The 26,843-nt window shown below is 44.3% G+C and overlaps 1 protein-coding gene across 2 annotated transcripts in view; it reads right to left on the bottom strand.

Annotated features, from left to right (window-relative positions):
• RPH3A (rabphilin 3A) overlaps positions 1–26,004 on the bottom strand; it is a 286,320-nt gene extending 260,316 nt beyond the window's left edge. The window contains exon 1 of one of the 2 annotated variants that reach the window (XM_049698396.1): positions 25,711–26,004. The gene's annotated coding sequence lies outside the window, so the exon portion shown is untranslated. Of the gene's footprint in view, positions 1–13,530; positions 13,548–25,710 lie in introns of those variants that run through there. The other variant, XM_049698398.1, reaches the window with a different exon arrangement.
• Between the last annotated feature and the right edge of the window lie 839 nt (positions 26,005–26,843).

The following is a 26,843-nucleotide window of genomic DNA, read 5'->3' as shown; positions in this document are numbered from 1 at the left end:
TAAAAGAGTAGATCTTAGGTGTTCTCATCCACAAAAAAAAATAAAAAAAATAACTATATGAGGTTATGGATGTGTTAATTACCTTGACTGCGGTAATCATTTCACAGTGTATACACATATTAAATCATCACATTGTACACCTTAAAGTCACATTGTACAACCTAAGTATATACAATTTTTACTTGTCAGTTATACCTCAGTAAAGTGGGGGAAAAATAAAATTTAATTTTTTTCAATTTTATGGTTTTCTTTTCATATTTCAGAGGCGGCCACATTTCTTTTTAGGGTGCAAATATTCCCACAGGCCTTTGTAAGGCTCATAAACTCCTAGCACTGACCTCACAGTGCCTGATGGATAAACCAGATCTCATCTCGGCCACATGAATAGAAAGTCAACTCTCTCTGGCTACCCAGATACTATGACTCGCTTTTGTATTCCTCCATGTTGGCGCTTCTCATGTGTCAAAGCCAATGCAGCAGACAACGTGGAAAGACGCTGACGACAGAACGCCAAGAAGACAAATGATTAATGGCTGTCCCACTCCCCAGCCCCCTGGAACAGAGAGGTTAATTACCAGCATCTAAAACATCTGATGGGAAGACGTTACACACCCATATTATCAATTAACCTCACATCTAAGAAATCACCATCACTGCAAATTAATAGAAAATGACTGTCATCCTAATTACAAGGTATATACAAGAGGCCAGGGTTAGGCAAGGAGACTTCTTTCTTAACTTCTTCCTGGTTAGTTTCCTACTCTGTTTGGCATCCTTTCAGTAAGTTACACTTGGGTTCCACTTCCTCCTTAAAGCTGTCCCCAGATACAGTTGCTGCTGCTGTTGTAAATCATTTTTATTGACCACTTACTATATGCCACGTACCACACTAAGTACTTCCTGTGCATTCTCCTCCTCCCACCCACTTCACTTATTCGTGGTTCCTGCCTGGTGCGATTTTTCACTTTTCAGTTTCCAAACTTGATCTAGGTTTCTTTAATCTAAGGAATTCAATTTTGCCATGTACTCCCATAAAGGGGCTGTCACTCTTGACTCACACCAGCCAAACTCACAAAAGAGCAATGCATAAATCAGTGCCAACAGGAATTCCCTGTCGGTCCAGTGGTTAAGCCTTGGTGCTTTCACTGCCAGGGCCTGGGTTTGATCCCTGGTCAGGGAAGTAAGATCCCACAAGCTGCACGGTGTGGGGAAAAAAAAAAAAATCAGTGCCAACGTATTGATTGCTGTTGAGAATCAGAAGTGCTTAGGGAAGAAAAGCTCATCTTCTTCACCAAGCACATTTTCTTCCTGTTACAGATCTTTACCAGAAAACATAGCATATACTATTGCTGTCCCTCTCACCATCTCTTGCACACTGATGTGATTACTTCTGTAAATACCTGTGATTCTTTGCCAGGGCTTTCTCTGGCTAAGCCAGAGAAAAGCATGCTAAGCCAATGCATGGAGCAAGTCAGAAGTGTCGATGAGGTAATGCCCCCAGGAGTAGTCCTTCAGTGATGACTGCTGTGAGTAAAGGATACATACTTCCTCATCCACACAACTTTGCACACCACGAGTAACTCTGAAGCATGTGCTACCCAGCCTCCCAGCTGCCCTCAGCAAAATGCTACTGCTTACTACCCTTCTCTGTCAGTTCCCTCCCCTACTAGTGCTTCGTGGAATCACCTGCCAAATAAACTCCTTGCACTGAAAACCCTTGTCTCAGAGTCTGCTTCTGGGGGGACCCAGCTTATGACAAACATTATGAGTGGTCCTGCAACCAAAGAGTCAGATGGGCAATCATAACATTGAGCCCCTGCATTCTAGGGATTTCCCTGATGCACAAGCAGGTTCTCTTGCTTGTACGTCTAAGAACTCTCTTTTCTGGACAATTCTGGACACATACAATGACCAGTCTGGCCTCCTTGGACTCACTTCCACAGATCCTCAGTTAACACAGTTTCTCTTGAGAGGACAACCCAACTGATCAGCTTTTTGTGCTTTTAATTACAATCCCCATCCAGGCACCTTCCTGACATAGGCAGGAGGGGTCCCTAGGCTCTCCCAACTCATCAATCACACACATACTCCCATCCAGGCTTTAGGATGGGTCATTTACTTTTTTCTTGTAATAGATTTTTAAAAACAGTCCCCTTTTGACAGCCCCTTTCTCCTGCTACCAGGGTCCGAGCTCAGCTCTGTGTTTCCTTCACAGTCTGCGATTCCACTGGCCAGGGAGATCTTGGGCTGTGGTTCACCATGCACCCACTATGTTCCTGGTGCACCAGTGGGGCACCTTAAACCATCTGTTCACGGCCAGTGCACGGACTAAGAACCAGAGTCGATAGCTTCTTGCCAGGTTCTCGGACTGCCTGGGGAGGAGTGGCTGTTGAGGGGCGAGAGGTGCTCATTTCAGCTTCATCCAGGTCTCCTTCTTCCTACTCCCTCCCCTCCAACACCACCGCTTTTGGAGAGGTTGGAAGCCAACTCTAAGCCATGTGGCTGACAGGGTCTTGGTGCTCCGGCCTCATGTCAGGCCAGAGCCTCTGAGGTGGGAGAGCCGACTTCAGGACATTGGACCACCAGAGACCTCCTGGTCCCTCATAATATCAATCAGCGAGAGCTCTCCCAGAGATCTCTGTCTCAATGCTAACACCCAGCTCCACTCAACGACCAGCAAGCTCCAGTGCTGGACGCCCCATGCCAAACAACTAGCAAGACAGGAACACAGTCCCACCGATGAGCAGAGAGGCTGCCTAAAATGATACTAAGTTCACAGACACCGCAAAACACACCAGCAGACGCAGCCCTGCCCACCAGAAAGACAAGATCCAGCCCCACCCACCAGAACACAGGCACCAGTCCCCTCCACCAGGAAGCCTACACAAGCCACTGAACCAACCTCACCCACGGGGGGCAGACACCAAAAACGAACGGAACTACGAACTTGCAGCCTGCGAAAAGGAGAACCCCAAACACAGAAAGTTAAACAAAATGAGAAGACAGAGAAATATGCAGCAGATGAAGAAGCAAGGTAAAAACCCACCAGACCAAACAAGTGAAGAGGAAACAGGCAGTCTACCTGGAAAAGGATTCAGAGTAATGATAGTAAAGATGATCCAGAATCTTGGAAATAGAATGGAGAAAATACAAGAAATGTTTAACAAGGACCTAGAAGAACTAAAGAGCAAACAAACAACGATGAACAACACAATAAATGAAATTAAAAATTCTCTAAAAGGAATCAATAGCAGAATACCTGAGGCATTAGAACAGATAAGTGACCTGGAAGATAAAACAGTGGAAATAACTACACAGAGCAGAATAAAGGAAAAAGAATGAAAAGAATTGAGGACAGTCTCAGAGACCTCAGGGACAACATTAAACGAACCAACATTCAAAATATAGGGGTCTCAGTAGAAGAAGAGAAAAAGAAGGGTCTGAGAAAATATTTGAAGAGATTATAGTTGAAAACTTCCCTAACATAGGAAAGGAAATAGTCAATCAAGTCCAAGAAGCATAGAGAGTCCAATACAGGATAAATCCAAGGAGAAACACACCAAAACACATATTAATCAAACTATCAAAAATTAAATACAAAGAAAAAATATTGAAAGTAGCAAGGGAAAAGCAACAAATAACATACAAGGGAATCCCCATAAGAGTTAACAGCTGATCTTTCAGCAGAAACTCTGCAAGCCAGAAGGTAGTGGCAGGATATATTTAAAGTGATGAAAGGGAAAAACCTACAACCAAGATTACCCTACCTAGCAAGGATCTCAATCAGATTCTATGGAGAAATTAAAACCTTTACAGACAAGCAAAAGCTAAGAGAATTCAGCAACACCAAACCAGCTTTATAAAAAATGTTAAAGGAACTTCTCTAGGCAGGAAAAACAAAAGAAGGAAAAGACCTACAATAACAAACCCAAAACAATTAAGAAAATGTTAATAGAAACATGCATATCGATAATTACCTTAAACGTAAATGGATTAAATGCTCCAACCAAAAGACACACGCTGGCTGAACGGATATAAAAACAAGACCCGTATGTATGCTGTCTACAAGAGACCCACATCAGACCTAGGGACACATACAGACTGAAAGTGACCAGATGGAAAAAGATATTCCATTCAAATGGAAATCAAAAGAAAGCTGGAGTAGCAATTCTCATATCAGACAAAACAGACTTTAAAATAAAGACTATTACAAGAGACAAAGAAGGACACTACATTATGATCAAGGGATCAATCCAACAAGAAGATATAAAAGTTGTAAATATTTATGCACCCAACATAGGAGCACCTCCATACATAAGGCAAATGCTAACAGCCATAATAGGGGAAATCAACAGTAACACCGTAATAGTAGGGGACTTTTAACACCCCACTTTCACCAATGGACAGATCATCCAAAATGAAAATAAATAAGGAAACACAAGCTTTAAATGACACATTAAACAGGATGGACTTAATTGATATTTATAGGACATTCCATCCAAAAACAACAGAATACACTTTCTTCCCAAGTCCTCATGGAACATCCTCCAGGATAGATCATATCTTGGGTCACAAATCAAGCCTTGGTAGATTTAAGAAAATTGAAATCGTATCAAGTATCTTTTCCAACCACAATGCTATGAGACTAGGTATCAACTGATGGGAAAAAACTGTAAAAATACAAACACATGGAGGCTAAACAATACACTACTAAATAACCGAGAGATCACTGAAGAAAACAAAGAGGAAATCAAAAAATACCTAGAAACAAATGACAATGAAAACACAACAACCCAAAACCTATGGGATGCAGCTAAAGCAGTTCTAAGAGGGAAGTTTACAGCAGTACAATCCTACCTCAAGAACAAGAAAAATCTCAATAATAAATGCTGGAGAGGGTGTGGAGAAAAGGGAACCCTCCTGCACTGTTGGTGGGAATGTAAAATGATACAGCCACTATGGAGAATAATATGGAGGTTCCTTAAAAAACTACAAATAGAACTACCATATGACCCAGCAATCCCACTACTGGGCGTATACCCTGAGAAAACCATAATTAAAAAAGAGTCATGTACCACAATGTTCATTGCAGCTCTATTTACAACAGCCAGGACATGGAAGCAACCTCAGTGTCCATTGACAGATGAATGGATAAAGAAGATGTGGCACATATATACAATGGAATATTACTCAGCCATAAAAAGAAACGAAACTGAGTTATTTGTAGTGAGGTGGATGGAGTCTAGAGTCTATCATACACTGTGAAGTAAGTCAGAAAGAGAAAAACAAATACCGTATGCTAACACATATATATGGAATCTAAAAAAAAAAAAATGGTTCTTAAGAACCTAGGGGCAGCACAGGAATAAAGACGCTGACGTAGAGAATGGACTTGAGGACACGGGGAGGGGGAAGGGTAGGCTGGGACGAAGTGAGAGAGTGGCATGGACATATATACACTACCAAATGTAAAATAGATAGCTAGTGGGAAGCAGCCACATAGCACAGGGAGATCAGCTCGGTGCTTTGTGACCTCCTAGAAGGGTGGGATAGGTGGATGGGAGGGAGACACAAGAGGGGGGAGATATGGGGATATATGTATATGTAAAGCTGATTCACTTTGTTGTAAAGCAGAAACTAACACACCATTGTAAAGCAATGATACTCTAATAAAGATGTATAAATAAATAAATAAATGTATGTATGTATGTGTATATATATATATGTATGTATGTTCCCCCCAAAGCCGGCATGTAATGCAGTGGATGCAGAATTAAGAAAAGTTAATTGTGAATCTCAGTGTAATTCTTGTGGGAGAACACGCTTCTATAACTTACCTTCCCAATCTAATAGTGCTTTGACGGTTTTAGGAATTTAATATTTTAGTCATACCCCACATCTTGCAAACCAATCTGCACAAATCTGCTAATAAAAAGGGCTATCTTGACTCAACTATATCAAAGCGCAAGCCAGCTAACTCCCCCCCACGCTCATATACGAAATACGAAAATGATGTTAGCTAAGCCCTTGATTAAAAATGGCCTCATCTGGAGGGGACTATTTTCAGAAAGTTATAGCTTGTTAAATAAGGGCTAATTGGAAAGATGAACTGACAGGGATGAGGGTGGGGAAGCCAGGGGCAATAAAAAGACAGAGAGACACCGTGGCAGCCCAGTGGTTAGGACACGGTGCTTTCACTGTAGGGATCCTGGGTTCAATCCCTGGTTGGAGAACTAAGATCCTGCAGGCCGTGTGGCACAGCCAAAAAAAAAAAAAAGAGAGAGAATTTAGTGTAAAGTCCAGAGAGAAATGGAGAGAAAAGCAGAGAGAGACAGACAAACGAGTGAGACACAGGCAGACAAAGATATATGAAGACAAAGAGAGAAAAATGGAGATTGAGAGGCAGACAGACAGAGGCAGATACAGAAAGACAAAGAAACTGACAGAAATAGAGTAAGAGGAGAAGACAGAGGTGGGTGCTAGCTTCCCTTCAACTTTAAATCATCATCATCAGAGTAACAAACCATAAACACCCTGTCACCTGGGTACAGGGTGTCCACCAAGGTCAGAAGCAAGGTCAAAATGAAGTGGGTTGTTAGGATCCCAGGCAAGACAGGGAGAGAATGACCAACACAGCTCTCTGGCAGAAGGTTAGACTCCCAGGATTCTGAGCCTTGGAGGTGGAGGCAGAGTCTTCTGGTGCTTTCTAGGCAAGCTGGTCCCCAAAGCATCCATCTTCTGCCTCCTGCCCAGACAGTGCTAACAGGGAATAAGAGTGAAGTTTCACACAGCTCTGAAGCCTTCATTTTATAAGGGTTAATGGCTGCAAACCAGGGAAATGCCAGGCTCAGGGTGACTTTCAAAACCCATGTGTGTTCTCTCTTCAGCGTGATCTGAAGGCATCATATTTGGTCATCAGTGCAAACCAAAGCTTTTTTGTCCCCCAGACTTCATTGGTCTTCAAAACCATGGGATTTGGCCTAAATTTGCTCTATCAGATGATATTTATACAGTAAAGAAAAAAAAAGATAATGATAATATCAGCAAGCATTTTTTAATATTTATTTATTTATTTTGGCTGCACCAGGTTTTAGTTGCGGCACACGGGATCTTCGTTGCAGCATGCGGACTCTTAGTTGCGGCATGCGGGCTTCTTAGTTGCAGCATGCGGGCTTCTTAGTTGCAGCATGCAGACTCAGTTGTGGTATGCACGTGGGATCTAGTTCCCCGACCAGGGATTGAACCCAGGCCCCCTGCATTGGGAGTGCGGAGTTTTACCTACTGGACCACCGGGGAAGTCCCAGCAAGCATTTTTTGACCACTGATTGTGTGGCAGGCCTTGGGCAAAACTTTACAAGAATTATGTCATTTCATGCTCACCACAAAACTCTTTGCATTTTAGTAACAGTATTTTTTAGGTAAGATAATTGTAGCTCAGAGAAGTTGTGTTTTGTCTAAGAGCACACTACTAATGGTTTGGAGAGACAAGATCTGGACCCATTTCCCAGCTCTTCACCACAGTGCCTCTCTTCCAAGTCTCTGCTGTGAAGGTTCATTTAGTTAAAGAATGTAGTTCCAAGTGGCCAAAGAAATAGTTTCTGAAATCCCCCATGCTCCCTTCCTCAGCAGGGCTTTGCATATGCTGTTCCCTCTACCCAAATGCTTTTCCTTTTCCTCTGTCCCCTCTTCTAAGTCTGCTCACTTTTTAGATATCAGTTCAATTGTCTTTTTTTTCAGGGGAACCTTCTCTCATTTCCTTGACCAGGTCAAATTCCTCTATTATGCTCTCTCGGAGTACGATGTACCTTTCCTGGGTTCACTAACTGCAGTTGCAATTTCACATATTTTTGTGTGATTGTTTGATTAATCACAAAACCTCTGCTAGTGAAAAAATTCCATAAAGGAGGGACTGCATCTGTTTTTTGCTCATCCCTCCATCCCCAGCACCCAACAGAGCCCTTGGCCCATAGTAGGTATTCTTTTGTATATATATTTAATTAATAAATTACTAAATTACTGAGTGAGAGAGTGAACGAAATAACTAGAAACATACGTTAAAATCAAGATTAGAGGGTGGGCTTCCCTGATGGCGCAGTGGTTGAGAGTCCGCCTGCCGATGCAGGGGACACGGGTTCGTGCCCTGGTCTGGGAAGATCCCACATGCCGCGGAACGGCTGGGCCCGTGAGCCATGGCTGCTGAGCCTGTGCATCCGGAGCCTGTGCTCCGCAATGGGAGAGGCCACAACAGTGAGAGGCCCACGTACCGCAAAAAAAAAAAAAAAAAAAGATAAAGATTAGAGGGTTTTCCTCGTGGCACAGTGGTTAAGAATCCGCCTGCCAATGCAGGGGACACGGGTTTGAGCCCTGGTCTGGGAAGATCCCACATGCTGCGGAGCAACTAAGCCCATGCTCCACAACTACTGAGCCTACACTCTAGAGCCTGTGAGCCACAACTACTGAGCCCACGTGCCACAACTACTGAAACCCATGCGCCTAGAGCCCATGCTCCGCAACAAGAGAAGCCACAGCAATAAGCCCGCTCACCGCAACTAGAGAAAAGCCCGCATGCAGCAACGAAGACCCAATGCAGCCAAAAATAAATTAAATATAATTAATTTTTTAAAAAATCAAGATTAGAAATATGAAGATGGGAAAATGCTATAAGAAACGGCTGGGGGGTTGGATACCTAGTAGCAAAAGATTATTTCCAATTGTTTAGAAAAGGAAAACAAGAACACAAAGTCTTAAAGCAAAACTGAGGAATAAATTGTATTGGTTCCCATTTATGGTGAATTTTTAGTTTTAGCTTTTAAAAAGAAAAATAACATCTTAAAAATATAAAAAAGAAACAGCTAGGGGAGTTGAAAATAGTTGCCTCAAGGGAAAGACTAGGAGAGAAGTAGGAAACTAATATTTTGTTATAAATATGTTATAATCTGACTTTTAAACTATGTGTATGTATTATGTCAATACAATTAAATCATAAAAATTAAAAGTAATGACTTTACTGGAATTTTTTTTAAATATAAGAAGAAAGATGAAAGCGAAGGAGAGGAGTTTTTCAAACGGAAAGAGAATGGAGTTGGGAGGGGGAGGGGAGGATGTCAGTGAGGAGGCATCCCAGAGAGCAATCCATGCAGTTCAAAGGATCTGGGTACCCACAATCTAATACTGAGAATTAGGAGTCAGTGCTGACCTTGAACTACACAGTGTAATAGAAAGAGGCCCTCTATGAAATTGTATACAAGATAAAGTATGTGTGAATTTCCCAGGTTCTATGGCTTTGGTCAGATTATCAAAGGAAGCTATGATGAAAGGTTAGGAACTAGTAAATAAACAAGGTAAATATTTTTATATTTTTAAAAATTGAAAGATTTCATGTAAAAATCTAGATTTCCAACTTCTGTCCCCCAAAATACAGTAACACTAACACTGTAATGGCTCGTGGTAATGACTGCCCAGAGCTGAGTTGCAGCTGCTCCCTGTGTAATACGGAAGACCAAATCTGACTCAATACTGGATCTATTTCTTTTACTTTAACCTTTGTATTCTATTGCTTTTGCTACTAATTAAGAATGCTGCCTAGAGCCTGAAATACAGGATAGGCCATTCTCGAGGCTCTGACCTTTAAAGGTATAACAATTTTCCTTCATATGGAGATAAAAAGTTGCAGAACAGAGAATAACATTGGTCTTGTTGGAGGTTTACAGGAATATGGTGACCTGACCTAATGCCATAGCTGCAAGAACAAAGGATTCCCACACCAAGAAGTTTGCAGCAACCAGCCACACCCGCTTTTAGCATAAAAGAAGCCTGAATTCTAACTCAGGAAAGATGGTTTTTGGTTTCTGTTTTTTTCCCTAGGAAGAATTTTATTGTCAGGTAATTCCCTTAGGGAACAAAGTCTTCTGAGAACTCTGAAGCACACTCTCTCCCCCCTTTCCTTCTGTGATTTAAGATGGTTCTTTGGGACGCTAGACCACCATCTTCTCAGTCTGATGGCTTTCCAAATAAAGTCTCTATTCCTTGCCCCAACAACTCACCTCTCGATTTATTAGCCTATCATGCAGGGAGCAGTATGAGCTTGAACTCGGTAACACCTACAGATGGAGCATATGTTCTCCAACTCACCACATCCTACCACTCTTGTATTTTCCTGGCCCAGCCTGCTTCACTTGTTGACATTTCATGCCTGAAACCTGTAAGCAGTCGAGTGTGCAACTCCTAACTGTCAGAAAGTGGCTAGTTCAGACTAAAATGTGAGTGGCTGATATGTTTGCATGCTTTTGTGTTTTTTTGTTTTTTTAAACAGGAGATTATTGAGCCCATCAAAATCCCTAATGATGGAATTCACAGGAGACATATTTCTGAGTCCCACTCAGACAATGTTTATACTCCTCACTCTCTCTCCCATTCAGGTTGGACCAAAAGAACAGAAATCCAGTTCCAAGCATTCTCCCTCTAAAAGACTTCTGTAGACCTTCCCAGATTTCTCTGCATTCTATTTTTGTTGTTAATTTAGTTTGCATTGGCTGGTTTTTGTTTGTTTGATTTTGGAGTCTTTTGTTTTATTTTTGGATTGGTGGGTTGTTTTTTGTTTTTTGTGGGGGTTTTTTGGTTTGGTTTTTGCTTTTCTAAGACAAATTGTTAGCTGCTGGCAATCATAATTTTGCCTGTCAAAAGAATCTTGGCCTCCAAGAAAATGGGGAGTCAGTAGTTCCCTTTGATTGACACATACATTTGAAAGCTTTTGTTTTCCTCCCTAGTTCTGAGGTAACAATCACAGACAGCCACTATTGCTGGGTCACACAGAGAAAAACCCTGTTACCTTTCCATAATAAAATGCTGTGCAGTTTGAAATCATCTCATGCTGGGCCCATTTTCCTAACTGCTTGGCACCTGCAAAGGGACAAAATGACTTTGAATTGAGGGGTGGCAGTGAGAAAAACAAAGGCAACCAAGCCAGAGTCTGTGATGTTCTTTATACTACAAGCTTGAGAACAGTGACTTCCACTGCAACTGAAAGGGAGCGAGAGATTCCTTGCCTGAGGCTGGTGCCTAAGAGACTGAATCTCTACTTTACTTGAGTCAATTACATTTGATTCAGTATTTTCGGAGCATCATTATGTGAAATGCAGTATGCCTGACTTGTGGGGATGCAAAGATGAGGAAGACACAGCCCCAGTTCTCAAGGAACTTGAAGTCTAGCAGGAAAGATCAGACAAAAACCCAAAGACTGATAACAAATATGGTTTCCAGCTACATAATCTTTCTGATCTTTCCTGACAAATGTTTATTCCCACTTTTTTTGGTAAATACCACTATGTTCCCAATCTCAATCTATTTGGCCCAGGTTAGACCCTCACCCCTCCCCCACTTCCCTATTGCTTCCTGAGAGAGAGAGATCAAGTTCCAATTACACTGCTTGAGCCCCTAGATCAAGTCATACCTAAAATCTTCCCCCTTAGTCTTTTCTGAGCCTTCAAGCTGTCAAGTCCGTTTGTTTGTTTGTTTTGCCTAAGCAGGTTTAAGTTATCTTTTTTAACTGAAAAAGTCCTGACTAATAAAAATATATGCAAATACTCTTACTTATATTACCTCATTTCATCTTCAAAACAATTCTGTAAGATTTACAAGGACCCTCAGGGCCCTGAAGAGGGTAAGACCGGTGTGAACACTGCCAGTTCTATTACGTAATGTAACCAAACCTTCCCAAAGAAAATGCTTCCTCCACTGAATTATCTGGGGCCAGACCTGAGCTTTAGGGTATTTAAGGCAAGAAATGCAACTATAACATCAATAGAAGATTGTGAACCTGAAGGCAAGAAGACCTATCAGAAAGGAGGCTAATATAACTTGTCCAGGCAAAAAGGCCTAGACAGAGCAGTGCACTTCTCAAACTTTAATATGTATATGGATCAGCTAGGGATCTCATTAAAATCCAGAGTCTAATTCAGTAAGTCTGGGGTGGGGCCTGGGATTCAGCATTTATAACCAGCTCCCAAGAGATGCTGATGCTAATGCTGCTAGACCAGGACCACACTTTGAATAGACAGGGCTCAAATCAGAGCAGTGAACAGCTGGCAGTGTTTAGGACAGAAGTGGCCATTGAACATGTTTTATTTGGCTCATACAGTATTTTTAAAAATTACAAAATGTTACTATACCAGTTTATTTTTGTGTATGTTTGAAATTTTTCACTATAAAAAGTGTTTTTAAGTTTAAATTAATTGTCAAAATATAAAGGTGATTTTACATAAATGTCCCAAGTTCTAGCTTCTCAAGAAATCAGATGATCTGGCCACTCCGGGCCCATAATCCTGCCTGGCAACGTAAGGCTCTCTGGTGGGGCTCCAGTTGGCCCCACAGTCCATTGGCTTAGCACAGCACAGTGGTTAAGAGCCTGGAAGCTGGACCCATCCTGCCCATCTGGTCCTGACTTGGTACTTCCTACCCATGTGATTGTGGTCAAGTGACTTTCATCAGTTTTCCTATCTGTGAAATGGGAGTGACATACAGTGAGAATTAAGTAAATGAATATGTGTAAAGCTCTCCAGACAGTGCCTGGTTCCCAGCTGGGACCAAGTAAGGGTTGGGATCATTATTTACCTCTTGGTCCTTGTATGCACCCAAGTTTGCAATCCCTGGTTTATAAGGTGAAATTAAAAGAACACTTTCAATGGGCAAGGCCAGGAAGACCCCCTCTTACTATGAAAACCACCATCCCTGGGGTAAGAAGTGAAGATGGGGGTAAAAATCTGATACACACGGGCAGATGCCCACTGTCTCTTAAGCGTCCAGATATCAGCACTTTCTGCATCTCCCCTCTACCTATCCCTTAGAAAGACCCTTGACCAAGGCCTAAGGAGGGAGAGGTATCCCAGCTGATGCCAGGCAACCCCTAGGACCGCTGAAGAAGGCTCACATCCAACACGCGTGGCTACCCGGACCAGGTGTTAACCCCCTACCCATCTGGGAATGAGTGACACCGCTGGAGGCACCGCCGCTGCGCCCCAGGCACCACTCGCGCTGGCGACCACCTGTTTTCCGCGCCCGGGCGCTGCCACTAACACACCCTTTCAGGGACCCGCCCCCCCAAATTCCGGTCGGGTCCCGCCAGTGCTGAGCCTTCTCCCCGCCGTCCAATTCCGTCGTCGCCCCAACCCTCAGTTTTAGCGCATCCTCCAGCTACAACAGCCCCATTCTCCGGGACATCGTCCTGCGTCCCCCCGCCACCACCGCTTCCCGCCCCCAGATAACGCCCCCACGACCTCCGACCCAGAGCTGGCTGCAGCTCGGAAGGCAAGGCCTGCGGCGGCCTGCGGCGGCCCGACCCCCTTCCCGCAGTCCCCGCCCTGCCCACCTTACCCCCCCGCAGCGACTGTGGGCCCGCCGTCCCTCCGCCTCCAGCCTTGTCGCCTCTGCGACCGCCACCACCACCGCGGCAGAGCCACCTGCGCGTGACCCTCCATCACCAACTCCCACCCCCGCACCCCCCCAACACCTACACACCCGCGTGCGTGCTCTGACCTTAGATGTGGGAGCAGTGGATGAGGGGAAGCTCATAAAGGGGAAGCTCAAAAATCGAGACCACCTCCCTCCCCCTCCACCACCGCCTGTGCAAGAAAAGTTGTCTCTGCAGTTGGGTTTCTCGGCTGGCAGAACCCATTCACCTACTCCTCCCTCTTCCGTTCAGTCATTCACTCATTTTCCTGATCCCCAAATACACAGTGGTCTTCGGCCCCTGGCAGAAGGGGGGGTCGTCACTTGCTGTCCCTCTACTAGGAGCACTTTCCTCCCCTCCTAAGGGTCCTCAAAGGGAAAATCAGGAAAGGTGGGGTTGGACAGAGGTGGCGCAGGGGTGGGGGTGGTGGGGGGTCAACTGTCATCTCTAGTCTAAAAAGGAACTGCTGCCTGGAATGAGCAAGATTTTTAATCAGTGACTTATACAGTGCCTGAAGTGGACTTTCAGCCAGTTTATTTAACCCCTTTGACCAAATGAAATAGAGTTAATGTTGGAAGTATTAAATGCATTTACGTAACAGGCTTAAAAAGGTGTCTGGCACACAGCAGGCACTCAATCATGGCAGCTATTATTATTGCCCGCTTGCATTCAGCAAGACACCCATCCCCAAAGGTGGACTGGAAAAGAACATCTTGCCAGTGTGGAAATCATCTCATTCTCTTCCTGTTTAAGGCAAGTGATGTAAACCAAAAGACCGTGGCCAAGGGTGGCCTGCAGAATATGTTCTGTTTGGTTTAGTCAGTGTTTTGTTTAAGTAAATTAATTGCCAACACTTAAAAACTGAGAGAGCACATAAATATGGGGATTTTCAGTACCTCTTTGATAAATAGAAAGTTTAGGTCATACTAAGCCCACTTTCCTGGAGGCAGGAAGCTCAGGAGCAGCGAGTCCTTTAAACAGGTGTTTCTTCTGACTGGTCAGTTTCCACTAGGCCCACTTCGCTCATCTACAAGGTCTTCTTGGAGCCTGTGGACCTTTTGAGTTCGGCCTAAGGTCTAATGCTGAGTTTTCTCCAGTTTCCCCAAGAAGTAATTTTCACTACCCCTGATGATCAGAAAGGTCTAGTGAATCGTCCAAGGTCACACAGCTAATAAACAAAAAAACTGAAATGAGAACCCAGTTTTTATATCCCAGATGCCTGAGGGGTAAGGGGAAGCATAAAGGGGAAAAAGTGCTTTACGCCAAACCATCTTTTTGAAAGAAGCATTTTTATTAACAGCCTGTTGGAATGCCAATTTTGGGGGATTGTTTAATAAGAATTTAAATTTTTAGCTTCATCTGAATTGACAGTGCCCTCTCCCACACTCACTCCACCTCCTTTTTCTTTCTCATTTAAGCACTTTGGAAAATTTCTAAAGGTTTAACTAAGAACGAAAATATTTCTTATTTCATCCATCCCTAATTACTGGCATAAGTGTTCTTTCCTTTTTTTTTTTTGTTTCTTTATTTATATTTTACTCTTTGTAGTTTATAAATTTTCAAAATCAAAGTGTCTTTCCTGTTAAATTTTCAATTAGGGTTGTCTGGTCTTTTAGCTCAATAAACACACATACAAGAAAAAATGTGTGCTGTGCACATACCCGCCTATCTATATACACTCCCACTCCTCCTAGCAGGCTCTTGGTGTCTCTCCAGGTATCACTGCCCCCAAATGTATTTATAGATCTTAAAATTAAACACCAAAGTCACTAAGAGTTTTTTTAATAAGCATAATTTTATCTTTCACATGAAAGTTTTAGAGAGTTTGGTTGCAACCACTGGCCCTAAAAAAACGATCCTACATTTATTGTCAATTTGTGCATGCTGATAACTAATTCAGAAGAATCTTAAACACAGTGGAGGCAACCCCCTTCCCCCCAAAAAAGAGACACATATCCAGGCCAGATTCAGCCAGTTTATGCCTTCTGTTCTTGACTTTTAGGGCACTCCTTAAGGTGTGTCTACCCCTATGAGGTCAGTGGGAAAGCTCTTCTCCTTAGGCCTTGGACCACTTTGATCCTCTATAGGTTGACAATGTGGGCTGTCAATCATTCCATTCTGTCCAATTACTCTGCAGTGTGGGATGGGTGGTTGGACAGAGGAGGTGGGAAGGGCTCCAGAGACTACAAATTGGAAACAAGGGAGGAGTAAGAGGTCCTCACTGTGGTCTACCTTCAGCCTCAAGCATCTTTAAGGTAACTGAAAGTGTGATCCCCAGACCAGCAGCATCAGCATCACATGGGAGCTTGTTAGAAATGCAGATTCCTGGGCTCTTCCCTAAAGCTATTGAGTCAAACACTCGGGGTGAGCCTCCCAGAGAATCTATGGTTAACATGCCCTCCAGGTGATTCTCATGAATACTAAAGTTTGAGGTTAACCTCGTCCTGAGTGCTTTATGCTACAGAGATTTATGCTTTTAATCTCTTTCTCCACCTTAAGTTACATTACCAAAGGCTCCCTTCTCAGTTATCCTGGCCAGACCCCAGAGAGAAAGGGAGGCTAGGAACCCCTCCCACCACACTGAGAATCTTGAATAAATTTATCCCTTGCCTTTGGAATATATCACCTTATAATTCAATATTATGCAAATAACCCAATTAAAACGTGAACAAAATATTTGACAGTTCAAAAAAGAAGGTATATAAATGGCCAATAAGTGCATGAAAAGGTGTTCAACAGCATTAATCATTAGGGAAATGCAAATTAAAATCTCAATGAGATAACCATTATACACCTGCCAGATGGGCTAAAACTAATAAGACTGACAATACTAAGTGTTTGTGAGGATATGGAGCAACTGGAACATTCATGAACTGCTGATGGGAATGCAAAATGGTACAATAACTTTGGAAAAGAGTTTGGCAATTTCTTATAAAGCTCAGCATACACTTATCAAACGACCCAGTAGTTCCACTCCTGGGCATTTACAAAAGAAATGAAAGCATATGCTTATACAAAGATTTCCACATATCAGTGCAATTCATAGTAGCCCCAAACTAGAAGTGACCCAAATGCCCATTAATATATGCATAGATAAACAAATTCTGGCATTTCCATATAATGGAATACTCTTTAGTGATGAAAAGGGAATGAGCCACTGATATACTCAACAATGTGGATGAATATCAAAAACATCATGCTGAACAAAAGAAGCCAGATAGAAAATGTTACATATTGTATGATTTCATTTATATCAAATTCTAGGGATCTGTCATGACAGATAGCAGATCAGTCAATGGTTGTCAGGGATTGCTGGTGTGGTGATTAAGGGCAAAAGGATATAAGGAAAGTTTCTGGGGTGATGGAAAGGTTCTGTTATCTTTACTGTAGTGGTGGTTATACAGATGTAGATATCTGTCAAAACATATCAAACTGTCCACTTAAAATGGGTGCATTGTTACATGGAAATCACCTCCATAAAGCTGATTCTTTTTAGCATTATTGCACATCAATGACAGTTTGATAAGAGTGATTTTTTTTTTTTTTTTTTTTTTTTTTTTTTGCGGTACGTGGGCCCCTCACTGTCGTGGCCTCTACCGCTGCGGAGCACAGGCTCTGGACACGCAGGCTTCGCGGCCATGGCTCACAGGCCTAGCCGCTCCGTGGCATGTGGGATCTTCCCACACCGGGGCACGAACCCACGTCCCCTGCATCAGCAGGCGGACTCTCAACCACTGCGCCACCAGGGAAGCCCAAGAGTGATTTTTTTAATAAATTTATTTTAGTTATTTATATTTGGCTGCACTGGGTCTCCATTGCTGCACGTGGGCTTTCTCTAGCTGTGGCCAGCAGGGGCTACTCTTTGTTGCGGTGCGTGGGCTTCTCATTGTGGTGGCTTCTCTTGTTGCAGAGCATGGGCTCTAGGTGCGCAGGCTTCAGTAGTTGTGGCTCACGGGCTTCAGAGCACAGGCTCAGTAGTTGTGGCACACAGGCTTCTTCCCGGACCAGGGCTCGAATCCGTGTCCCCTGCATTGGCAGGAGGATTCTTTACCACTGCACCACCAGTGAAGTCCCAAGGGTGATTAATTTTAAGTGCCCGTCTGGCCCAGCTGTGCCCAGGAGGGAATGGCTAACACCAAAAGAAACAGAGAGGTGTCTCTGGTTGGCTTCCAGTCCATCTTAGTGCAGAGCCTGTGCTCTCTCTGTTCCCACTGCAGCTTAGAGGCAGTTCAGCAGTGCAGACACTTTTCCCACATCAAATAAATTCAAATGCCCAGTAACTGCAAAGCAAGCTCCCGGCTCAATGCAATTACCAAGCACTCCTCACTCTGCCCTTTGAACCAGCCCGACAACCCTGGGATAGAGATTCTGTAAGGAGCGAAGAAGCCATCCTTCCAGGGTTGCCTGGGGACTCTCACCAGCCACATACAGGCACCTGTGCTCCAGTCTAACGCTGCTTTCCTAATTGGAGACAGGATCATCAGATCTGTGTTCCTGAGCCTTTTGGCGAGAGAAGAAAGCCACAGGCTTGGGGACTCCAGCACATCAGATCCATTTCTGACCACAAAAGCGGAGCTGCCACGTCTCACAACTCTAAGGGGTGCCACTCATGTAGAATAAATACCATGTAAATGGCGTCCCTGGAACTGAGCAACATAGCGGCCCCTCATGAGACATGGAACCAGGCACCAGCAGCAAAGGTCTCTGGCATTGGCTGGAATAATCCCCATGAGGGATCATTCTTCTCTTCACAGGCCCTTTTTTTTTTAATAAAATTCATCTAGCATAAAATTAACCATTTTAAAGGATTCAAGTCAATGACGTTCACAATGTTGTGCAACCATCTCCACTATCTAGTTCCAAAACCCTTTCATCACCCCAAAAGGAAACCTCTACCCAGTAAGCAGTCACTCTCCATTCCTTTTTCTCCTCCCAGCCCCTGGCAACCACTCATCTACCTTCTGTCTTGATGGATTTGCCTATTCTGGACATCTCATATAAATGGGATCATACAATATGTGGTCTTTCATGACTGACTTCTTTCACTTAGCATCATGTTTTCAAGATGCATCCATGTTGTAGCACAAATCAATATTTCATTCCTTCTTATGGCTGAATAATATTCCATTGTATGGATAGATAACACTTTCTCTTGATCCAGTCGTAAGTTAGTGAACAACTGGGTGTTTGCAGGTTTTTTTACAGCCCTTATTTTAGTCCTTGGAGGTGAACAGGACTGTGAGTTCCTTGGAGGACAAATCCATGCCTTTTGAATTCCTGCTCTAACAGAATACCATAGACTAGGCTGCTTAAACAACAAACGCTTATTTCTCACAGTGCTGGAGGCTGGAAGTCTGAGTTCAGGGTGCCAGCATGGTGGAGTTTTTGATGAGGACCCTCTCCCTGCTTTTGTCCTCCCGTGGCCTTTCCTGGGTGTGTGCAGAGAGAGAGACCTCTTATCTCTCCCTCTCCTTATAAGGACACTAATCCTGTCACGAGGGCCCCACTAACCTAATCACCTCCCAAAGGCCCCACCTCCAAATACTGTCACATCTTGGATTAGGATTTCAACATACGAATTTTGGGAGGACACAGCATTCAGGCTGGTAGGTGGCAGTTTTAACAAGCAAGGGAACTTACTCCCGAGGCTTGTCTTGGGGGAGATCTCCACACCCGCCTGAAACGTTTATATAGAGGCCACAACTGGGCTCAGTTATATATACTGTCCAGACGGTCTCAACCACACCTACTCTCTCAAGGCTGGGCTGTCCTTGAGAATGGCTCTCACTGCAGGAACAGTGGGCAGAATGTACACTGCAAGGTCGGGGAAGGGGGTGAGGAGCCTGACTGCCTGGGGCCACCAACCAGTGGTCACGTCCTCTCAATGACCTCCTGCAACAGCTGACCCTGACACAAAAATGTGAGTGCAAATAAATTATTTGGGGAGGTGGCCTCAGGAAGCACTGGTAGAGGAGAGGGGAAGACAATGGAAGGAAGCAAATAAAAGTGCATCACTGAGGAGACTGCCATTGGGGCAACAGAGCTCAAATCCCCACTCAATGTATCCTCAACTAAGGAGCAAGGGATCTGGGATCTTATTGTTATCCCCCAGCCATCACCAGTCGTGGGTTGATAACATGCTCCAGGAGAAAGGAGGAGTGCTAACTCCTGGCACTTCTAGCCTGCCCTGTATATAGCCAGATAAAGCCCTCACCTACAAATCTTAGGTGCAGCTGCTGGAAGCTCTCAGGTCTGCATGCCCAAAAATGGAGTGTGCCAAGCAGATATGAGCAGGGCACCCACGACATCTGCTACAGGGACTCACTGAAGGATTTTTTTTTTTTTTTTTTTTTTTTTTTGCAGTACGCGGGCCTCTCACTGTTGTGGCCTCTCCCCTTGCGGAGCACAGGCTCCGGACGCGCACGCTCAGCAGCCATGGCTCATGGGCCCAGCCGCTCCGCGGCATGTGGGATCTTCCCAGACCAGGGCACGAACCCATGTCCCCTGCATCGGCAGGCGGACTCCCAACCACTGCGCCACCAGGGAAGCCCTACTGAAGGATTTTAAGCAGAGTGAGTTTCAAGGCTCACTCTGGTTTGGGATGAGAATAGGCTGTAGGCGACAGGAGTGGAAGCACAAGTGCAGCTCGGATCCTGCTGGCAGTGGTTCCAGCAGGAGATGGCCGTAGTTTGGACCAGGATGGTGGCAGTGGGGGTGGAGTGAGTGGGAAGGTTTGAGATATATTCAGAAGTAGGAACTACAGGGTTTGGTGATGGACTGGATATGGGGATGAGAGAGAGAGGGCCATCAAGGATAGCTCCTAAGTTTCTGGCTTTGTCAACTAGGTGAATGAAGATGCTATTCTCTGAGAGGGGACTGGAGAAGAGGATGTTGGTATTATTGTGGAATTGGATTAAATTAAGGAGACTGCACCTAACCTGGGGCCTCTCCTATGCTAGGCACTCGGTATGGTTCTGTGTTTTTCCTCCCACTCCCATGTTCTCTGAAGACAAGATCAAAGCCTGCTGGGGCCCACAATGAGTGAAACATTTAACCTCTGGGAAATAACAGATAATAGAAACAAACCTCACAGTTCACCTTGGCAGGTTATTGGAATTCCATGTGACATCCCAACCCAATTCTGGAAGCAGATTCCAGAAATTACCTTTGGTCCTACTATACCAGGGGCAGATCTTTTTCCTGATTGGCAGCAATTATGGCATAATCTGAGTGTTAGAGCGATGCGGTCATTTTCAGCTGGCAATGTGCTTTTAATTCAGTATTTTCAAATGGCTCAGAGTTTTCTTCTTAACACATGGTCCAAAAATAAACATGGGAGAGCAAACATTTGGGATTTGTTCCAGAAGATTTGAATCAGTCACTCACGTATTCAACAAACATTAGCATCGATTTCAAGGGAACTGGGAGAGAAAGAAGAGCTTTCTCAAGAGCTAAATCATATGGGCAGAGATGAAACTGTTCAAAACAAAGAAAGAAACTGCACTGAGGGGATCAGAAAAAGCGGTGATTATGTCCACAAGCAGCTTTACAGGGAATACAGGGCCATGGAATGATGCAATAGACTTAGAGATGGAGAGACATGCAGAGTTACCTGAACAGGAGTGCAAACTGGTAAAACCAGTTTGGAAAACTGTCTGGCAATATCTATTAGGACTAAATGTACATATACACTGTAATCTAGCAATTCCATTTCTAGGCATATTCCAAAGAGAAATGCATTCATTTGTTCACTAAAAGACATGCGCTAGAGTGTTCAAGGTTGTGCTATTCATAATAACAAAAAATCAAAACAAAGAAACTGGAAACAACCCAAATGCCCACCAATAGTAGTATGACTGAACAAACTGTGGTATATTTACACAATGGAATATCGTACACTGTACAGCAATGTAAATGAATAGTTTACAACAACATGCAATAACATGGATGCTTCCCATACAAAGTCATGATTCTAATAATAACACTTTGCATTTGAACATACTGTTAAATAATTTCAAGAACTACTAAGTAGTATTCCCAGAACAGACACTGTCCTAGGTACTGGAGATACAGACAGTAAACAGGACCTTGAAAAACCCTTGCCTTCATGGATCTTACATTCTAGTGGGGGGACCAGAGAGCAATAAGTAGTATATCCAAAATCTCCGAACATGTTTTAGTTTGGGTTTTGGCTTTTTAATGGAATTAAATAACTTAATGGCCAGGATTGAACTAAATGAACATGATGCTCTAAACCGGGAGGTGATGGACCTTTGTGGGGCGGGGGGGTGACCCTTGATGGACATCAAGGGACCAACGAGTCTCCGAGAATTATATGTAAAATGTTGTGTGTCTGGGGATTTTTCTGGGGAGATGGCCCAAGGCATACTCAGTTTCTTAAAAAGGTCGCTGACACAAAGGGAGTTCAGAATCTCCAAATTCTCCCCAGTGTTGTTTAGGGAGCATACGAACATTCTCAGAGCACTTGCCTATAATCATGGGATCAACTGTATTTTGCTCCATTTGCTCAACATTATTTCTCTGAACCAGCAAATGTATATACAGCCACAGCCTATGTGTCATTCATAAATGGTACAAAAGATCACGCTGCTTCACACTCTGATTGCTTAGCGGAACCACTCCCCGAACATCAGGCATGGGGTTGTTTCTCCTTTCTTACCATTCCATAAAGGCTGCTGTGAGAGCTTTGGAAAGATTGTTTGCTCCTTCTAAAGGGTTGTCTTGGAATATTTTTGAAAACTGCAAGAAATGGGTCAAATGGTATCAATGGTTTAATACTCCAGGATGGCTATTGACCACGTTTTCAATATAGCAAGAACAGCTATTAAAAATCATCTACAGGATATGACAAAGGGATCGTTTCAGCTTTAATTCATCACTGATCTTCCTCTCCCCTGCACAACAGTAGTCATTTATCCGTGATGAAATAGAATGAAACATACTTATTACAATAATGGAAAAATACCTACTTTCTGGCAAGATATTTCATGCTTCTATGACCTTGGAAGTGAAGTTCCTCTCAAATTTTTTTCCTATCATTCACCATAACCAATGTGTCAGTTTCAGGGTAAACAGGCAAGATGGGGGTGAGGTGGGGGGTGGGGTTAAAGGGTGGAATGTTGCCATGGTAACAAAGGATTTCAGTGATGAGTATCCATGGTGATTGTTGCTAAATTCTGGGAGGTTTTAAATGCTTTTTTTAAAATACATAACAACTGTGCAGCTGCTGAGGATGTTATGAGGGGAAGAGAGGAATGGGCTGTTTGTGCATTTATGGATACATGCTTGGTGTGGTTCAGAAGGAAAAAGATAAGGCAGTTCAAGGACAGACATGCTCCCTGTGTGATGCCTTTTAGCAGCTATCAAGGACTGCTATCCCTCTACCACAGAATGCTCTCACACCCCCAGGTCCCAATTTTACCTCAATCGCCTACTCAACAGGGTGACATCTAAGATAGACTCAGGAAGGAACCAGTCTCCACCCTGCTCCTTCCCTGGGTACCCTGCCCACATCACTGCCTCAGAATAGAAATACCCAGCACTTCTGAGCAGAACTGAGAGTTCCCAAGGGGTGAAGCCCATTGGAAGCTTAAAATGAATGCTGAGGATTGTAAAGTAGAGCCTCGTTTTTCACTCCCAAATTTGCATGGAATACGAATTGAAGAAATGGGACTAGAATCCAGGTCGTCTAGTTAGTAATCCAGAGTTCGCTCATTCTCCTTTTGTATTAGAATGAACTTTGACTATGAACAGCAAAGACCCAACATAACAGGAACTTTAACAAGATGGGAGCTCATTTCTCTTTTACAAATCAATCAATTAATCAAGCACTAAATCCAGAGGCTCAAGAGGCCAGGCTCATCTTGTTGCTCCACTAGACTCCACTCTCATGGTCACTTCATTGTCCATTATGGCTGCCTAATTCCAGTGATCACAACCAAATTCCAACCAACGGGAAAAGGAAACGATGAAGAAATAAAAGCAAAGGGTCCAAATGGTTGTCTTTTTAAGAAGGTTCCTGAAAGCTTCTACCTGACGCTTCCCCTTATACCTCATCTACTGTTACCGAACACAAGTTTGTGTGCCCAACAAACAGTGAGGCCAAACAATACCAAAACGTTGGAGTTTGGAGCAGAGAACGTTTATTTCAGAGCCATGCAAGGAGATGGGTGGCTAATGCCTTAAAAACCCCGAACGCCCTGAAAGCTTTCAGCAAAGCCCTTTTATAGGAAAGGTGAGGGAGGGGCGTGGTTAGTTGTTACAAACTTCTTTTTTTTTTTTTTAGGTCTTTATTGGAGTATAATTGCTTTACAATGGTGTGTTAGTTTCTGCTTTATAACAAAGTGAATCAGTTATACATATACATATGTTCCCATATCTCTTCCCTCTTGCGTCTCCCTCCCTCCCACCCTCCCTATCCCACCCCTCTAGGTGGTCACAAAGCACGGAGCTGATCTCCCTGTGCTATGCGGCTGCTTCCCACTAGCTATCTATTTTACGTTTGGTAGTGTATATATGTCCATGCCACTCTCTCGCTTTGTGGAGGTTCCTTAAAAAACTACAAACAGAACTACCATATGACCCAGCAATCCCACTACTGGGCATATACCCTGAGAAAACCATAATTCAAAAAGAGTCATGTACCAAAATGTTCATTGCAGCTCTATTTACAATAGCCCGGAGATGGAAACAACCTAAGTGTCCATCATCGGATGAATGGATAAAGAAGATGTGGCACATATATACAATAGAATATTACTCAGCCATAAAAAGAAATGAAATTGAGCTATTTGTAACGAGGTGGATGGACCTAGAGTCTGTCACACAGAGTGAAGTAAGTCAGAAAGAGAAAAACAAATACCATATGCTAACACATATATATGGAATTTAAGGGAAAAAACTGTCATGAAGAACCTAGGGGTAAGACAGGAATAAAGACACAGACCTACTAGAGAATGGACTTGAGGATATGGGGAGGGGGAAGGGTAAGCTGTGACAAAGCGAGAGAGTGGCATGGACATATATACACTACCAAAAATCTAGAAACAATAAACGCTGGAGAGGATGTGGAGAAAAGGGAACACTCTTGCACTGCTGGTGGGAATGTGAATTGTTACAAACTTCTTGGTGTCAGACCCTTTGTTCTTGAGGTCAGGGCACAGTCAGGTCATGAAATTCCTGTAAACCTCCACCAAAACAAAAGTTATTCTCTGTTCTGACTAGAGAAGGCAAGGCCCGAGGCTCAACTTTCGCCCTCTGAGGTCCAGGGCCTGGCTAAGAGGAGGGGGTCCCTGCACCAGCTGGTTACCCTGCCCGGGAGCATTAGTCCAGCACCCAGTCTCAGTCTTCCTGCCAGTGCCCAGGCCCAGCTGAAGAGACAGATCTCAGCGGGTGGCGCCCCCAGGGGCAGGTCCCCAGATCCTGCCCAGCTGTTATCACTGAGGGAGCCAGGCGCCCAGGACCCAGCTGGCCCTCAGGCTTTTCATTTAAACTGAATAGAGTCATTTGTATAGGATCAATATGAATACATGTTGTAGCAAATACCAGCTGGGTTATTTCCCAGCTCACCCCAATTGCCCTTCTCTGAGAATAGCCCCAACTGTTAGAGGAACCACTGACCAAAAGTGCCCACCCTGGCCAGGCCTGATAGTAACCACTTGCATAAGTTATCTTACAACAGGAGGTCCCGGTGAGGAACATGGAACCAACAAGCTACCACCAAGTGGAAGAATTCGGGAAAGGTCAAAAGGAGGGAGGAGACGCCAGTCCATATGTCCTACCAACCCCCCAGAATCCTTCTCGCTGGAATCCATCCTGGCTGAGCGATGTGCACACCACCAGGAAGGACCCTGAGTCAGAATGACTGGCCAGAGACGACCCGGAAACTAACCCCATCACCATTAAACCCGAGACTGCAAGCCACGTGGCAGAGCAGTTCTCCTGGGTTCCCTCACCCTGCCGCTCTGTGCCTGGGCGCCTCTTCCCAATAAAGTCTCTTGCTTTGTCAGCACACGTGTCTCCTCAGACAATTCATTTCCGAGTGTTAGACAAGAGCCCACTCTCCGGCCCTGCAAGGGGTCCCCCTTCCTGCAACACAACCACAGAGGTGGACCTGAAGTAATGATGTGCAAGGCCTTGCAACTTAACCCTGACCTCTGACCACCTCCTAGGGGTAGACAACTGATCTAAGCTGGACCAGTTTTTGAAATTTGAACAGAAAGACCGAAGTTGGTTGAAGCTGTTACCTTAACGGCAGTGTCCGTATACTCCGGTTCCTGAGGACTCCACAGACTGCGCCCCACGGAGACCGCTGCCGCCGCCATTAGGCTGCAGAGGCGGGGATGGGGGAGAGGTCCACTGCTGCCTCAAGGCCTGAGCCCAACCAAAGGGCGTCTGTGGCGAGGGCTCTGGAGCTCTGCTGGACACAGCCCTTAGCCTTTCCCAGGGCCCCCAGCTCACCCGCCAGCCCTGAGGCCGGAGAGCCTGGAGAGCCACGGGGAGGAGGCCGCCATCTACCTCTTACCGCACTCTACCCGCCGCGAGGACCACCACCGGCTAAGCCGGCCGCTGGCTGAGGGATACCTCCAGCCGCTGCTCTGCAGCTCTCGTGCCAGAGGTCTCGCGGTAATGATCATGGTCTCGCGGTAATGGTCATGGTCTCGCGGTAACCGTGGCAAGCTAACGGCTGAGTGCCCACCCTGTCCCTATTACAACGTCTGCTACTGGGCCTCATCTCGCTGCAAAGTGGGGAGAGAAAGAAGTGAAGAGAGAGCAGCTCTCACAGTCCACATTTATCTAAAGTGAGAACTGTGGTGGTGCCTGAGATGATTTTACATGGTACATAATCACCTTGGCAGAAATTCATCCCTTTTCCGTTCCCTTCCAATCCTGAGCATGACAAGGAGAAAGTCTCGGGTTGGTACCACAGGTTCTGTACGCCACTCTCACACTTGCTATTGCCTCTTTTTAACAAAGAGAGGGGGGGGGGGTCTCAGCCTAGAGTTCTGAGTAGCCCCTAATATCCCTAAATACTAAACCTGATGGGCAGAGCAGATGCTGACTTTCGTTTTACATGAGTTGCTGTCCTATCAATCACAGTTGCCTTACTAGAGCTTTATAACATGATTTTGCTTGTCTTGTTTTGTCATTTATTTTCTATTTTTTTGGGTAATAAGATTTTCCATTTACACTTGTTCAGTGATTTCCTTTTAAATAAACACCTTTACATTTTTAAAAGTGAATTGATTTAAAGGGAAAAACATTAAGTGAAAATAGTACAGAGGGTACATGGATATGTTAAAAATGTGACTGAAGTGTGGAACACACAATCTTAGTGGAAAATACAACGGCTGAGGCTGGAAGGGGCTTGCATTCTAAT

Source organism: Orcinus orca, chromosome 15 (genome assembly GCF_937001465.1).
Source record: "Orcinus orca chromosome 15, mOrcOrc1.1, whole genome shotgun sequence".
Lineage (NCBI taxonomy): Eukaryota > Metazoa > Chordata > Mammalia > Artiodactyla > Delphinidae > Orcinus > Orcinus orca.
This window is presented reverse-complemented; position numbering and strand designations above follow the sequence as displayed.